The following is a 14,051-nucleotide window of genomic DNA, read 5'->3' as shown; positions in this document are numbered from 1 at the left end:
TAAATCCGCTCATCCCCAGGACTGCTCAGTGTGGGTCTCCTTCCTCCCCTTCTGTGTATCACCATCTGAGAATTCAGGATGGGTCTGTATGTGCAGAGTGGTGAGGACTGTTCTCTGCCAGGAGAGCCTCTCTTCTCTTCACTTCCGCAAAGCTTCATGTCTCATTCATGTCAGCATAGAGGAGACACGGCTGATGGTGTAGTAAGTCATTCTTAACTCCTCTGGGAGGTTGTTAGAGCTGCTTAGAGGGGTAGAACTTGTGGATTTCTGCCTGCAAAGGCAGGTCCACTCTGTGGAGAAGGGAGGGGGCAACAGCCTGAGGGGTAGAACTGAGCCCAGCCTGCTCCGAGATCCCTTGTGTTTCCAGTGCATCTCCATTACACAGTTTTGTTTGCTCAACTCAGTTTTCGGTAGCATCACTCTGGGCCCCCTTTGCTTGTGGTTTGAAATTTTGAGCTAATGCTAAAGTAACCTCTGGAAAGGGGTGGAGCTGGGAGATGTAGTTTCTTCTGTTCAAGTAAATAACAATTTGTAAGCGGTGGGCGAGGTTGTTGCAAGTCTAGCTATTTTCCTCTCTGGGTATCAGACATCAGGCTACAGGTATGACCAGGATTTGATTGTGAATCTCCAGGTAACAAGTCCCATTGGTGGCGAGCCTCTTCATGACTCTCAGATACCAAACTCCAATTTTGACACAACTTCTTGTGGGACTAAGAGAACAACATCTAGTGAAGAAGACAACCCGGCTTGGCATCCAGAGACAAGTCTCAGTTCTGAAGAGACAGTCCTGGATCAGATGAGGACCTCTGTGGATCAGAATGTGTACCCAAGTCATAATGGAACACTCAAAATAGAAGAAAGCCTAGAACCTCAAGTGACTTCACTTAGTAACCAAGCCCCCTATGTAGGAGAATCTTCAGATACTTCAAATTCCCCTTTGATTCAAATACAGCCTCAGGAAATCTCTTCAGCTTCTGGTTTGGACCAGGGACAGCATCCAGAGATAAAGTTAGACCTCAAGACCCAGAGCCCTGTGTCCTTGAAGAACCCTCATAACTCAAAGTGATACTGCTGTACCTACCAGGGTTGTAAGAAATCTTACAAAAAGTCTCAGCACCTCAAGGACCACATGAAGAAACACACTGGGGTGAAGCCTTATATGTGCAATAAGCCTGGACGCGATTGGAAATTCTTCCGTTTAGTAGATCTCAACAGACACAAACAAAAGCATAGTGGGGAGAGGCCCTACCCCTGTCCCATGTGCAACAAAAACTATTCCAGATTTTATTACCTTAAGGAGCATCTGAGGAGCCATATTCAAGCATCACCTACCACTGCAACCTAATTGTTCACAAACAATATCTTCCCTAAAGAAGCTTTATTGTTTCCTACCTTTTAGCATCAGAAGGGGTTTACAGATAAACCTCTGAATCCAGTATCCCTAGGGGACAAGGACCCTCTTGTGTCTGTTGCCATGACAACCACCACACATTCCCAGAGTACTACTCACCTGCGTACAGAGGTGCCTGTCATTCATTACCTGGCATGTATGTCATGGCCTGAATAAAAGACAGAATCCCCGACCCTTCACCCCTTTTTTCTTTTTTTTTCCTCTTTCTGCTTTCCCTCCCCCAAACCCCAAGACAATTAAAAAAAAAATGTCTTCCATGGGAAAAAAAAAAAACAGAAACAGGTATTTGTAATCACCACAGAGAGCTCCCTTCTTTCCTCTCAGAACAAAGGAGACGACAGCCAGAGTGTCCTCTGCCTAACTCTGTAGGGGCTTCTCAAGGGCAAACCCCAAACCTGCAGCGTTTCCCCCCACGTCTTTGTTCCATGATGCGGCAGACACTTTACTGACCTAGTGACCTGCTTCTTTGCAGTCATGCATTTTAAAAGAAAAAGCTTTAGGAATGGGAACCAAATAGCTGACTCTTTCTAGGGTGAATACAGAAATCAGATACCACAAAACTAGGATTTATATATATATATATATATATATATATATATATATATATATATATATATATGTGTGTGTGTGTGTGTGTGTGTGTGTGTGTGTGTGTTGTTTATATATATATGTGTTTGTATGTATTGTGTATATATATATAGTATATTGTATATATACAGTATAAAGGTATCACATGTGTGAAACTAAGTGCACACACGCTAATATGTATATATGTATTTATAAAATTATCAGTGCGTTCCATGTATGTATGTTTATGTGTGCATGCATGCATGTGTGCTCATGTTCTTGGTGTGCATATGCATGCAGATATATGTGTCATGCAAGTCTGTATGCATGAAAGTGTATGTCTGTGTTGATGCTACTTAGTCTTGTCCTCCACCTGCACGCCCTAACCAGCCTGACCTCACTGTCACTTTAGATGGAGCTGGGTGTCTTCTCCTTCTGGTAGGAAATGATGGAACAAAGTGAATACGATCATAGACTGGAGACCCCAGCACAGTTCATACACACATGGTGGAAGTGGCTCTGTACTCAGTTAGAAGCAGGTACTCAGGTCTCTGACTCTTGTCTATGAGCCAGAGAAGCACACCTTCCCTCTCTTCTCTCCTGCCCTGGTTTCCATGAAGTGTCCTCGTGCTGCTCCTCAGAGTTGCTGGTAGGACGCTCCCTGCCTGTTGCCACAAGAGACAGACCTGCACCCAGAGAAGCCCAAGTGGGGACAGCGGGTATCAGCTGGTCCCGAAATCCAGGTTAACTCCAGCACTCCTGCCGATCACGTAACAGAACTGTGCAGTAGTCGTGGGGGTATAATTGATTGTTCCCACCTGCCTTGTAAACCTTGGGCCATTATCTTTCTAGTCCAGGCTTCAGATAATGGCCATACAGCGAGTTTTGCTACTACCTTGCCCTGGGAGAGAGCAAAAAAATTTTTTAATAGATATTATTAAAAGGGTGTTAATCCATGAACACATAACCAGCTGAAATGAGCTGAAAGTGACATTGTGACTGAATGGAGGATGTGTGAGGCATCTTTATCTAATAACCACCATTTGCCATAATAAATATTTCAAATCAAAGCTGATTAGTCAAGTTCCTTTCTTTAAATATGCTTCTGCCAATAGTCCTACACATCCGTAACCCATTTTACTGCCATCTCTTCTACTGAGAGTGGAGGCAAAGGCTTTCTATTCTCCCCAATGTCCCCACAGACTCAGTACTGATTCCTTTGGGCCCTCCGTGGCAGGTACTTTTAAGCCTAAACCCGCAGGCACCATTTGGTGGGGGGGGTGGTTGTGTGGGGTTCAATGTCCCCATTTGTGTGTCCAGCTTGCGCTCAGTTCTCACATCATGTTCTCTTATCCGCGTGCTCGCCCACACAGAATCATTTCAGACAAAGTTGTACCCGCTTTCTTATCCCAGGTGGGGCTTCTGTTCTCTTCTTGTCTCTTGGGTTTCACAGAAAGGGCACCCCAAAGTCCCCTGAAATAGTTGACATGGTAAAGCACATCGTTGGGTGACCAGCAGGGGTTTTCAGAGCTACAAGGCACAACGGAAGAAATATTGGTGAGATTTATTAAGTCATGAAGTAGTCCTGGGACTAATAATATATGAAAATAAAAGAAAAAAATAACAATTCTTAAATAACTATGATCACGTGCGCACACACACACAGACACACAGTCCTTCTACACAAGCATGCACATGCACTCAGGAGTTCACAGTTAACAGACAGGTGTCATCTTCTTCAGTGTCTGACTGTGTTCACTGCTGGCTGAACTTACTGTGGTAAAGACCGCCACCTATTTGATTATTAAACCCTGCCTTTCCTCCTGGGCATCCAGCTCAGTGACATTGCCTGGTATCCGTGGACTGAGTGCCAATGGAAAGGTCAGTGTATATGACTGGATTACTGGCAGCCTCCTCTCCAGCCCCTCGTGTCCTTTCTCCCCTCCTTTCTTGGCTAGCTCTATGGATTCTTAGGCTCATACTAGGGCAGAGCTATGGGGAAGGGGAAACCTGGGTCCCAGGAGACAATGTGGAGTCATGTTAAGAAGGTAATTGCAGCCAGAGAGGAGATCTGGGCCCTGGGTTGGCAGCTGATATTTCAAAGGCTCTTGTCTGAGTCATGTATTGACTTCCTCTTCAGAGATAACTACAGTAGGAGAAGCAATCCTCTCTATACGCCACCAGCTGGAAAGGAGCTTTCTTTATTGAATTTCCACGTTTCATTTTTCATTTTGTAATGTATGCATCACGTGTACTCACGGTCATGTGCACATGTTTGTGGAGGCTGAAAGACTGGTGTCAGTCTCGGGAACACCACCCACATCATCTGAAACAAGGTCTCCCATTGTCCTGGATCTCAATAGTTAGGCTAGATAGGCTGGCCCCCCAAGTTCCAGGATCCACCTGTCTCTACACATCAGCACCGTATTAATAATATACAGTGTGCACACACACTCCCGGCATTTCCTTCAAAGTAAGAGCTTGGACTTAAGGACTACAAAGTTAAACTAATCAACGGACTGGAGAGAAAGCTCAGCGGTTAAGAGAAATGACTGCTCTTCCTAGACGTCCTGAGTTCAAATCCCAGCAACCACATGGTGGCTCACAACCATCTGTAATGGGATCTCATGCCCTTTTCTGGTGTGTCTGAAGATGGCTACAGTGTACTCATAAATAAAGTAAATAAATAAAAAAAATTGAATGCATTGTTTTTGTGGATTACATAGGACTGCTTCCTTCTCTTCTCTTTCTTCTTCTTTTCCTTTTCCTCCTTGTCTTCTAAGGCATATATATATATATATATATATATATATATATATATATATATATGTGTGTGTGTGTGTGTGTGTGTGTGTGTGTGTGTGTGTGTGTGTGTGTGTGTGTGTGTGTGTGTAGGGGTGTTTTATATGAACGCATGTATATGTACCTTGGGCATGCCTGGAGCTCAGGGAAGCCAGCAGAAGGTCTTCCCTGAAACCGGAGTTACAGATGTGTAGGGGCTGCCGTGTGGGTGCAAGACATCAAACCTGAGTCCCCTGAAAGAGCAGCCAGTGCTTTTAGCTGCTGAGCCATCTCTCCAGCCCACAGTGGGGTCTGATCCTTAACAGCAGAAGGGATCGTGCTCAGTCTTTTTGATCTGGTAGGAGGTTGATGCAAGAGTGATCATGAGAACTGCTGAATTAGAAAGGAAGAATGGGGTAGAAGGCTCATTTCATACATACTGCAAGGAAAAGGCATCTAGATATATAGTTACTGGAGAAACAGGGACGGCCTCATGCATACATCAGTCCCCTATTAGAGTAAATGTTGACTGGATTGTCCTCTTCTCTGCTTAAAAACACTAAAGTAAATGGCTCATAAAGTAGAAAGAAGTCCCCCCACCCCTTTAACAGAAAGAACTTAGACGTGCAAATGTTTTGACAATTAAAGGGTAGGTCATGAGAGACACGTGATGCCTGTTTTGACTGAAGGTTGACAAGGCCTCTGTAAGCATTTGAGTTGGGAACTGCAGTGGATGTTTGGGTTTGTTACCTCTGTCCTCTGTCTGGTGGCTTGCACTTCTTGAGTGCCATCAGTCTTATGAAGATCAGAGTGTGCTGTGGTTAAGGTGGGATAACGGTAGCTTAAAAATTCGTTAATGACTAGAAATTGTAGAAGGGGGGAAGGTGGCCGCTATCTGTTTAATGAGATCTGGAATTTTCCTTGAGTTCTTTTACAGTAAGATGATAATTTTGGGGAGCAGACTCAATGCTGCGCTGTAGGCAATACTGTAGCCCTCTCTGTCAGTTAGAAAACAAAGCAAAACAAAAAAGAAAAAAACACCACATGAGCAGCAGACATGCTCCAAGACTGGGTCTTTTTATACAGCTCAGAACCCACCTGTCTAGGGTATGGTTCCCCCCACAATGGGCTTGACCCTCCTAATCAGTGAACAATCAAAGCAGTTCCTCATAGACATGTCCACAGACCCACAAACCTCTGGGCAGTGGAGCTCAGGCAAGAGCATTATTGAGATACTTGTGTTTCTTTCGTCTTGTGGCTCTCCTCTTTGTTTCTTGACTTAGAACCTTCTGTTTGGTTACTACGTGGGGGAAGGGAGCCCACACAGGAAATGTACTGCAGAGTCCAGCTTCACCTCTGCCTCTGGTCCTCTTGTTGGCCCTGTGGGATGCGTTAAGTTCGCCCAAACTTTCTGTTCCCACTGCTAAACGTTATAACCACTGGGTCATTAGCACTCTTTCTTGTCCGTGGAATAAGGACAGAAGTGACTGTGTCATCTCCTCGGTAATGCAGACTGTCCATCCTACTCTTGAGCCTGTCCAGGTCACTGTGACTTACAGTGATAGAAGAGCCAGAAGCTGCAAGCACAGGCTCCTGGGAATCTGTGAGGCCTCAGTCCTCCCTGCTGCCCCATGGAGTCTGTTCCAGTTTCCTTTCTGTGGCTGTGATAAAACGCTTGGATGGAAAGTAGTGTAGGGGAGGAAAATGTTTTGACTTCAACTTTCAGGTCATGGAGGGGAGTCAGAGTAGGCACCACAACAAGATTTTGAGGCTGATGCCACCAAGGGACTCTGCTTGATGGCTTGCTCCAGCTCAACTAGCTTTCTTATACATCTCAGAACGACCTGCCTAGGGATGGTGCTGCCCACGGTGGGCATGGACCTCCTAAGTCAGTCAACAATCGAGGCAATTCCTCATAGGCCTGCCCACAGACCAACACGATAACACAATAAGACATTTGCTAACCCCCCCTCACGTGTGTGTCTGTCTGTCTGTCTTTCTCTCTCTTCAAGTGATGCTGAGTTGATCAGAGGTTATAGTTAACCTGTTTATGCTAGCTGCAGCACACATCTTGCTTTCTTGTTTCTGTAGACTCATAAATGGTGCAGAGATGTGCCCCATGGTGAATCATACCCGAGTCTCACCAGGAACTGATTTAGATGAGATTTTTGGTTCAGGAGTGAGTCTGCACTCTGAAGTACTTGGCTATGAAAATGACAAGCATTTTGGATGCCAGAGGGTAGAATTGGATTGAGTTGTGTTCTCTTTAAAAAGATACGCTGACATCTGTGATGTCAATGGCATGGTGGGTTCCATGGGGAGGATGAGGAGACAAATTACTCTTTAGAAAGAACTTCATGAGGAAAAGGTCAGCACCACAGACAGCCATCACAGTCATGATCAGGACCTGAAGCAGCAGTGAAAAACCTCTGACCCTGATGGGGAACTTCCTTTGGAGAGATGGTCACCAAAGGGAACTGTTTTGTCCTCACTGTTTTGGCTTCAGTGTCTCAGCATGGGCAGCAACAGCATTTGTTCTGGGAAAAGCGAGGTCTGACAGAGTCCATGAAGGGGCCCTCCTGGATCTTACACCCTCTGGAAGACCAGTCTTGCAGCTGGTCCTAGTTGGGCTCTGCTCCCTGCTGGGGACAGAGTCTACTGAGTGAGGCCCGAGACGTGGGATCTAATTCCCCATCAATTGTTTTAGACGTGTTTACTTTTTCTCATGCATCGCTTTAGAACCGGCCTGTTTATCAAGGACCACTGGTCCATGTAATTCATCAGCTAAGGAAAATGCTCATATGGCTTTCTTTCAGACTAGCAGGATTTTAAAAGGTGGTTATTTAATTACAGGCTACTCGTGAGAGGGACAGATAAGCCTAATAGAGCATTTTATTTAGTTGGGTAATGACACCTGAGCACAGCAGATGTGTGTGTGTGTGTGTGTGTGTGTCTGTGTGTGTGTGCATGTGTGTGTGTCTGTGTGTTTGTGTGTGTGTGTGTCTGTGTGTATGTGTCTGTGTGTGAGTGTCTGTGTGTGTCTGTGTGTGTGTGTGTGTGTGTGTGTGTGTGTGTGTGTGTGTGTGTGTGTGTGGTGACAGCACTAACACTGTCAATTTCTCCCTGTCTACTCTTCAGGTTTGATGCTAACTTGGAACTTTTAATGTGACTTCAACCTCTCCCCTACACCTTTGCCTCCTTCTCTTTCCCACATCCTTCTCTCCTTTTATCCATCCTCCAGGGTGGGACACCAGCTTTCAGTTCACAGGGTAAGAAAGCCCAAGCCTTGAAGATGCAGACAGTCTTCTCTATACCTTAGAGGGTGCAATCATAACATGTCCACCTCTGAATTAGTTCTCCTGGTAAAAGAGACACTCTGTTCTGGGTGTAAGCACAGAGCCATGTGGGGGTGAAACCGTTTATGTGAGAGAACATCCCTTAGGATACTGAGAAACACACACAGCAGAACGCAGGGCATGAAGGTTGTGATAGACTATATCCTGATGGGGACTGGGAAGATAGCTCAGTGGGCAAGAGCATTTGCTCTGCAAGCCCAAAGAGTTCAAATTCTCTCTGCACCTTTGTAAAACTCCAGGCATGGCTAATCATGTCTGCAACATGGTAGGGTGGAGGCGGTTGGATTTCCAAGAGGATCCTTGGCAGACACACTAGTCAAAAGGGTGGGCTGTGGTTCACTGAGAGACGGAGAGTAGTGAGGAAGAGAATGCACATTCTACTCATCTCTGCACGTATGAACACACGTATGTGCTCTTGCACTTGGGAACAGGCACTTATACAAACACATGAATCCCCCAACCACACCCCTTTGGAACCATGAATTCAGTTGCTCTATAACCTATGTGACTGAGTATTCTAGCAACACAAAATTTTACATTCTCCTTGTCTTGTAAACCCCATTTTCTGTTCTGTTTACAAACACAAGAAGCTAAAGTTATGATTTCCCAGGCCCGGGATGGTGTGTCATAGCTTTTGGTCTTTCTGGAACAGCATCTGTCTATCAACAGAGGGACGTCAACAGAGGGGCTTTCCATCTTACCCTCAGTGACATGGAGCCATTTGAGGGTTTTAACCGGTGACTGCGGTGCTGATTTTTCCTTTTGAGAAGTAGATTGTACAGAATGTACAACATCACTCGGTTACGGGATGAACAACACATCAGAGCCTGGGAACAGTGAACTGATTGTCACTGCGGTTTTGTGTATGTGGAGTATGTTAAGACAGTGGATCTGAGAGAGAGAGAGAGAGAGAGAGAGAGAGAGAGAGAGAATGAGCTTGATCTTACAATATCTGTTCAATGTATAATGTGATCAGAATACTACACCTCATACTTTAAATGTATACAGTCTCCATTTGTCATGCATACTCGATAAATCTCAAAAAGAAAGGTAAAGGGGAGTTGGGACGGAAAGTTCTGGAAGGGGCTAGGGAGAGAGTCTAGCAGTTAAGCACTCGTTCCCCAGAAACTTACATAGATGCCCCATGGATGTGGAGACCATCCTATAAGTCCACCTTGGAAGGCAGAGGCATGAGGCCCAGAGCACGCCGTCTGGAAAGGTGACCCACACCAAAAGGAGATTTGCCTGTGAGTGAGAGTTGCTGCCACAGTGAACAAGACAGACAAGACATTAAGGATATTTCCTGAGTGTACCAGGTTCTTCCACATGTGTGTGCATGCACATGTGTTAACTGGGTGATTAATTCTCTCTCTCTCTCTCTCTCTCTCTCTCTCTCTCTGTCTCTCCCTCTCTCTCTCCCTGTCTCTCCCTCTTTCTGTCTCTCCCTCTCTCTCTGTCTCTGTCTGTCTCTCTGTCTCTCTGTCTCTCTGTCTCTCTGTCTCTCTGTCTCTCTGTCTCTCTCTCTCTCTCTCTCTCTCTCTCTCTCTCTGCTTACAGAGCAGTAGCTCTCTATTGCTCCCGTGTTATGCTCCCTGCCATGATGATGGACCAGACGTCTGAAACTGTAAGTTATCCTCCAATTACATGCTTTCATTATAGTAGTTCCTTGACCATGGTGTCTCTTCACAGCAACAGAACAATGACTGAGACAGGGAGCCGGCCAACAAGCAGTTCTCCTTGTTACCGCTTCAAGCTCCTGTTCTGGTTTCCCTCAGTAATGGTCTGTAACCTGTAAGGCAAATAACCCTTTCCTCCCCAAGTTAGTTTTGATCATGGCATTCATCACGGAGAGAAGGAAGCAAACTAGAACGTCACAGGTCAGTACATGAGCAAGTCTTACCTTTAAATTAAAACAAAGTGTCTATACGTCTCTAATTGTGGTTATGAGGTAAGCGTCTGTGGCTCTACTAGACACACTGTTTCTATAAGAAATTGTCTTACTTAGGGTTCCTATTGTTGTAAGGAAACACGGTGACCAAAGAGCAAGTTATGGAGGAAAAGGTTTATTCAGCTTACACTTCTACATTACTGCTCATCAGCAAAGGAAGTTGGGACAGGAACTCAAACAGGACAGGATCCTGGAGGCAGGAACTGAGTCAGAGGGTATGGAGGGGCACTGCTTACCATCTTGCTCCTCATGTCTTGCTGAGCTTGCTTTCTTATAGAACCCAGGACCACCAGCCTAGGAATGGTGCCACTCACAGTGGGCCGGCCCCTCCCCACCAATCACAAAGAAAATGCCCTTCAGCTGGATCTTATGGATGCATGTTCTCAACTGAGGCGCCCTCTTCTCTGACGACTCTAGCTTGTGTCAACTTGGCATAAAATCAGGGCGGTGGTTACAATGTGATTGTCCCATGGGAAGTGTGGCACAAGTAGGAGGTGTGGCCTTGTGGGAGTGGGTGTGGCATTGTTGGAGGAAGTATATCTCCAACACCATGTCTGCCTAGACGCTTCCATGATTGCTGCCTTGATGAAAATAGACTGAACTTCTGAACCTGAAAGCCTGCCCTAATTAAATGTTGTCCCTTGAGGTTGGTGATTTAGCTCAGTGGTAGAGCACTTGACTAGGAAGCGCAAGGCACTGGGTTCGGTCCCCAGCTCTGAAAAAAAAAGAACCCCCCCAAAAAATGTTGTCCCTTATAAGTTGCCTTGGTCATGGTGTCTTTTCGCAGCAATGAAACCGTCAGACAACCAGCTAGTATAAAAATACCCAAATAGCAGAACTGATCAGTGATAGAAAGTATTTTCAAGTCCTGCAGTGAGAAACTTATTCTTGAGAGAAGAAACAGCAATGAATGAGTCCAAGATAAGGTTGTCTCCAAAGACACTCTTGGAGTGTAGATGTGGCTCAGAGAGACACCATGGAGTGCACAGGGGCTTCTCAGGAGGAGAGAGCTACATGGTCAGGAACCGCAAAGCATTTTGATGTCACGGCAAATGGCATAGGAAAGAGCTCAGCACCTCTGCATTGGAGGCACCATCAAGAGTTTCTGAGGATGAGCTCACATGTGAGTAAAAGACGTGAACTTCCTGGGGTAGATACGGTAACAGGGCCCCGCAGGTGTGTAGGAAGCCATCCAGTCAAAGGAGAGCCAGGAAAGACCAGCCAGTGCAGGAGCTCTTTGTGGTCATCTAGGGGCATTGGGAAGAGACCTCAAAAATATTACAGGATGAAACAGAGTCTAACGTGCTCAGGGAAGCTAAACGCAGGATCAACGTAACACCGGACAGAAGCTCACGGCATCCTCATCTTCCCTTTTAAATTACTTTTGCTGATCATACAAAATAATGGGCTTTATGATTCTTTCAGGAATGGATAGATATAAACTTAGTTTGGCATTCACTACTCTTGAGTTATCCTCGTCAAAATGTCCTCCTGGGAAGCCTCCTCCTCACATCCACCTTCTGTAGTGATGGTTGGCTGTTCTTTAAGGATCCAAAGAGACCAATATGGATGCGGCCCAAGTTCAACTCATTCTAGACACTTTCTGTTCTTCCTGGGCCTCCTGCTTCACTTTGTGAGAACTCCATTTTGGAATTCCTTCGTCCCTCAGTGTCCTCTACTCCCTCATGTGTTCTTTAGTCTTTCTTCCACATCACCATCAATTTAATCTTTATTACCCTCATCCTTGTCTCTTCTCTGCATGGGAAGGTTGGATTTATTTGAAAAGATGACTTTAGGGGCCTGGAGAGATGACCAATGGATCAAGAGCTCGTCTGCTCTGAAAGAGGATCTGGATTTGGTTCTTTGAGCTCATATCCAATGGCTCCCAACCACCTTTAATTCCAGCTCCAGGGGACTTGACTATTCTTGTCTCTGTGGTCTCCTGTGTTCATACCCTGCCCCCACCCACATAATTAAAAATAATACATCTACAGATGAGAAACAGGTTTCATTAGGTTTCGTTAGTCAAACAATCCCCGACCTTCTCTGATTCTGAGTCTGCTGGATCAGTTTATTGGGTCTCCCCTTGAGTTCCAAGACCACCTCCCTGTTACCTGCCCCTCTTTACCCAACAGTCTGTCTCTCCCTCAAACTTCACCTCAGAGAGTCTATCTATTTCTGGCCCTTCTCTACGGCTTCCTAAACATTCATCTTTCTTCCCCTGTGCCATCCCTCCTCCTCTAAGCCTCATCTCCAGTTCTTTTCTCTCCCTAAAGACCAGACCAGCTCAGTCCTGTTTGTTTTAGTCTATGTCACATTAGACTCACTGTTTACAGCCTTGACTTTCCCAGCTTCCTCTCCATGTTCCATCCACCACAGCCCGTCTCCTCCAACAAAGTGTTCACACACAACACGTCACATCGCACGTTTTAATTTTTAGAGCAAAAACAAATTCCACTGGAAAAGATACTGGGGTTGTCAAAGGCCCTTGTGTGTCTGAGACACAGAAAAACAAATATTTTCCCCCCAATCCTATAAATTCCACATCTATGTCCCCCAAACTTTGTGAATCTCACCTTAACAGATCTTTTCCACCAGATTATAGACGTACATGTGGACGTCGCCATCAAACTTGATGAAGTACACGGAAGTCTTGGCTGGAAATTGGTAAATGACTTTGCCGATCTTTTTGGACCCGTCGCTTCTGGTGAACTGCACACATTGACCTGTTAAGATGTCGCTGTCAACGTCTGACTTCACCTCTGCTGGAGGAGTCTCTGGAATGATACGGAGGTTACCTTCTGTGTAATCATCCAGGAGCTGGTAGATGTATAGGACTGGATCTTTCTGGAAGGTGGTGTAAAACCAGTCCTTCATGATCGGCACCTGGGCTGGGACCACCCCCATCCAGTTGTCCTTAGAGCCATGTTTGCCCTCAAATTTATGGTCCACAGCTCGGCCAACCATGACCCTTGCGAGATTGGCGTCTTTCACTTGAGGAAACACTACTTTGTGAGGCAAGACCTTAAGCTTTAAAATCCTCTCATCGCTGTGAAGTCCCAGTCCGTAGACACAATCAATTCCATCATACTTGACCAGATAGAGAGAGGGATTTCTCGGCATTTGATCTAGAACGATGGCCTTCCATTGGGTGACGGGCTCATCACCTTCCTCCCATCCGTGAGAAATTCTGCAGCCCATAATGTCCCGAAGGCCTGGGGAGAAGGCCTCCTCCTCCTCTGCTTCTGGAAGGATGGTGTGCTCATCCTCCTCAGAGACATCCTCCTCTTCTTGGCTGTAGACCTAGTGTGGTAGGCCACGGCATCCTGGTCCACTGTCTTGTGGCTATCATTCTGTGTTCAGGCTTCATACTTGCCCGTGGCCTGGGTTTGAAGAGCTCGCCTGCTTAAACCAGACACAATGCTCGTGCCTCTGTCATGTGACTGCCTGCAAGAACAATGGGGGTGGGGTGGGGAGGGCGCTGGACCAAGGCTCTTGTCTAAGAGAACTTTGGAGCAGGTGAGGAAGGTAAACAGGTTTGAGCATCTGAATCTAATTCTGTCGTAATCAGAAGTTCATAGGAGGGCTGTGCAATGGTGGAGCACACCTTTAATTCCAGCACTCAAGAGGCAGAGGGAGGCAGACCTCTATGAGATCAAGGCCAGCCTGGTCTACAGAGTTAGTTCCAGGATAGCCAAAGCTACCCACAGAAAAACCCTCTCTCAAAAATCAAAATCAAAAGTTCAAATGGAAATGAACAAATGGTTCTCTACAGCTCAGAATAACATATTCAGACACATTTCTTCAGCCCGTGGCACTTTGCCTCTCCTGAGGAACCTCTCCTTGAATGTCTAGGTCAGTGTGGGATTAAGTATCCCTGTCCCCACTTTAAGCAAGCAGAACAGAGAAAGGATAGCAAAGGAGCCAGAAGGGTGTCCACACCCCTCTTCTACCTTCTAACTATGCGCTATTTGGCAACATCCACAAG

General features: G+C 45.9%; 1 pseudogene; it reads right to left on the bottom strand.

The window, feature by feature from the left end:
* Positions 1 to 232: 232 nt before the first annotated feature.
* On the bottom strand, positions 233 to 13,433 carry LOC147998056 (Y-linked testis-specific protein 1-like; annotated as a pseudogene).
* Between the last annotated feature and the right edge of the window lie 618 nt (positions 13,434 to 14,051).

The sequence above is a fragment of the Rattus norvegicus genome, chromosome Y (assembly GCF_021556685.1).
Source record: "Rattus norvegicus strain SHRSP/BbbUtx chromosome Y, alternate assembly SHRSP_T2T, whole genome shotgun sequence".
Taxonomy (NCBI): domain Eukaryota; kingdom Metazoa; phylum Chordata; class Mammalia; order Rodentia; family Muridae; genus Rattus; species Rattus norvegicus.
This window is presented reverse-complemented; position numbering and strand designations above follow the sequence as displayed.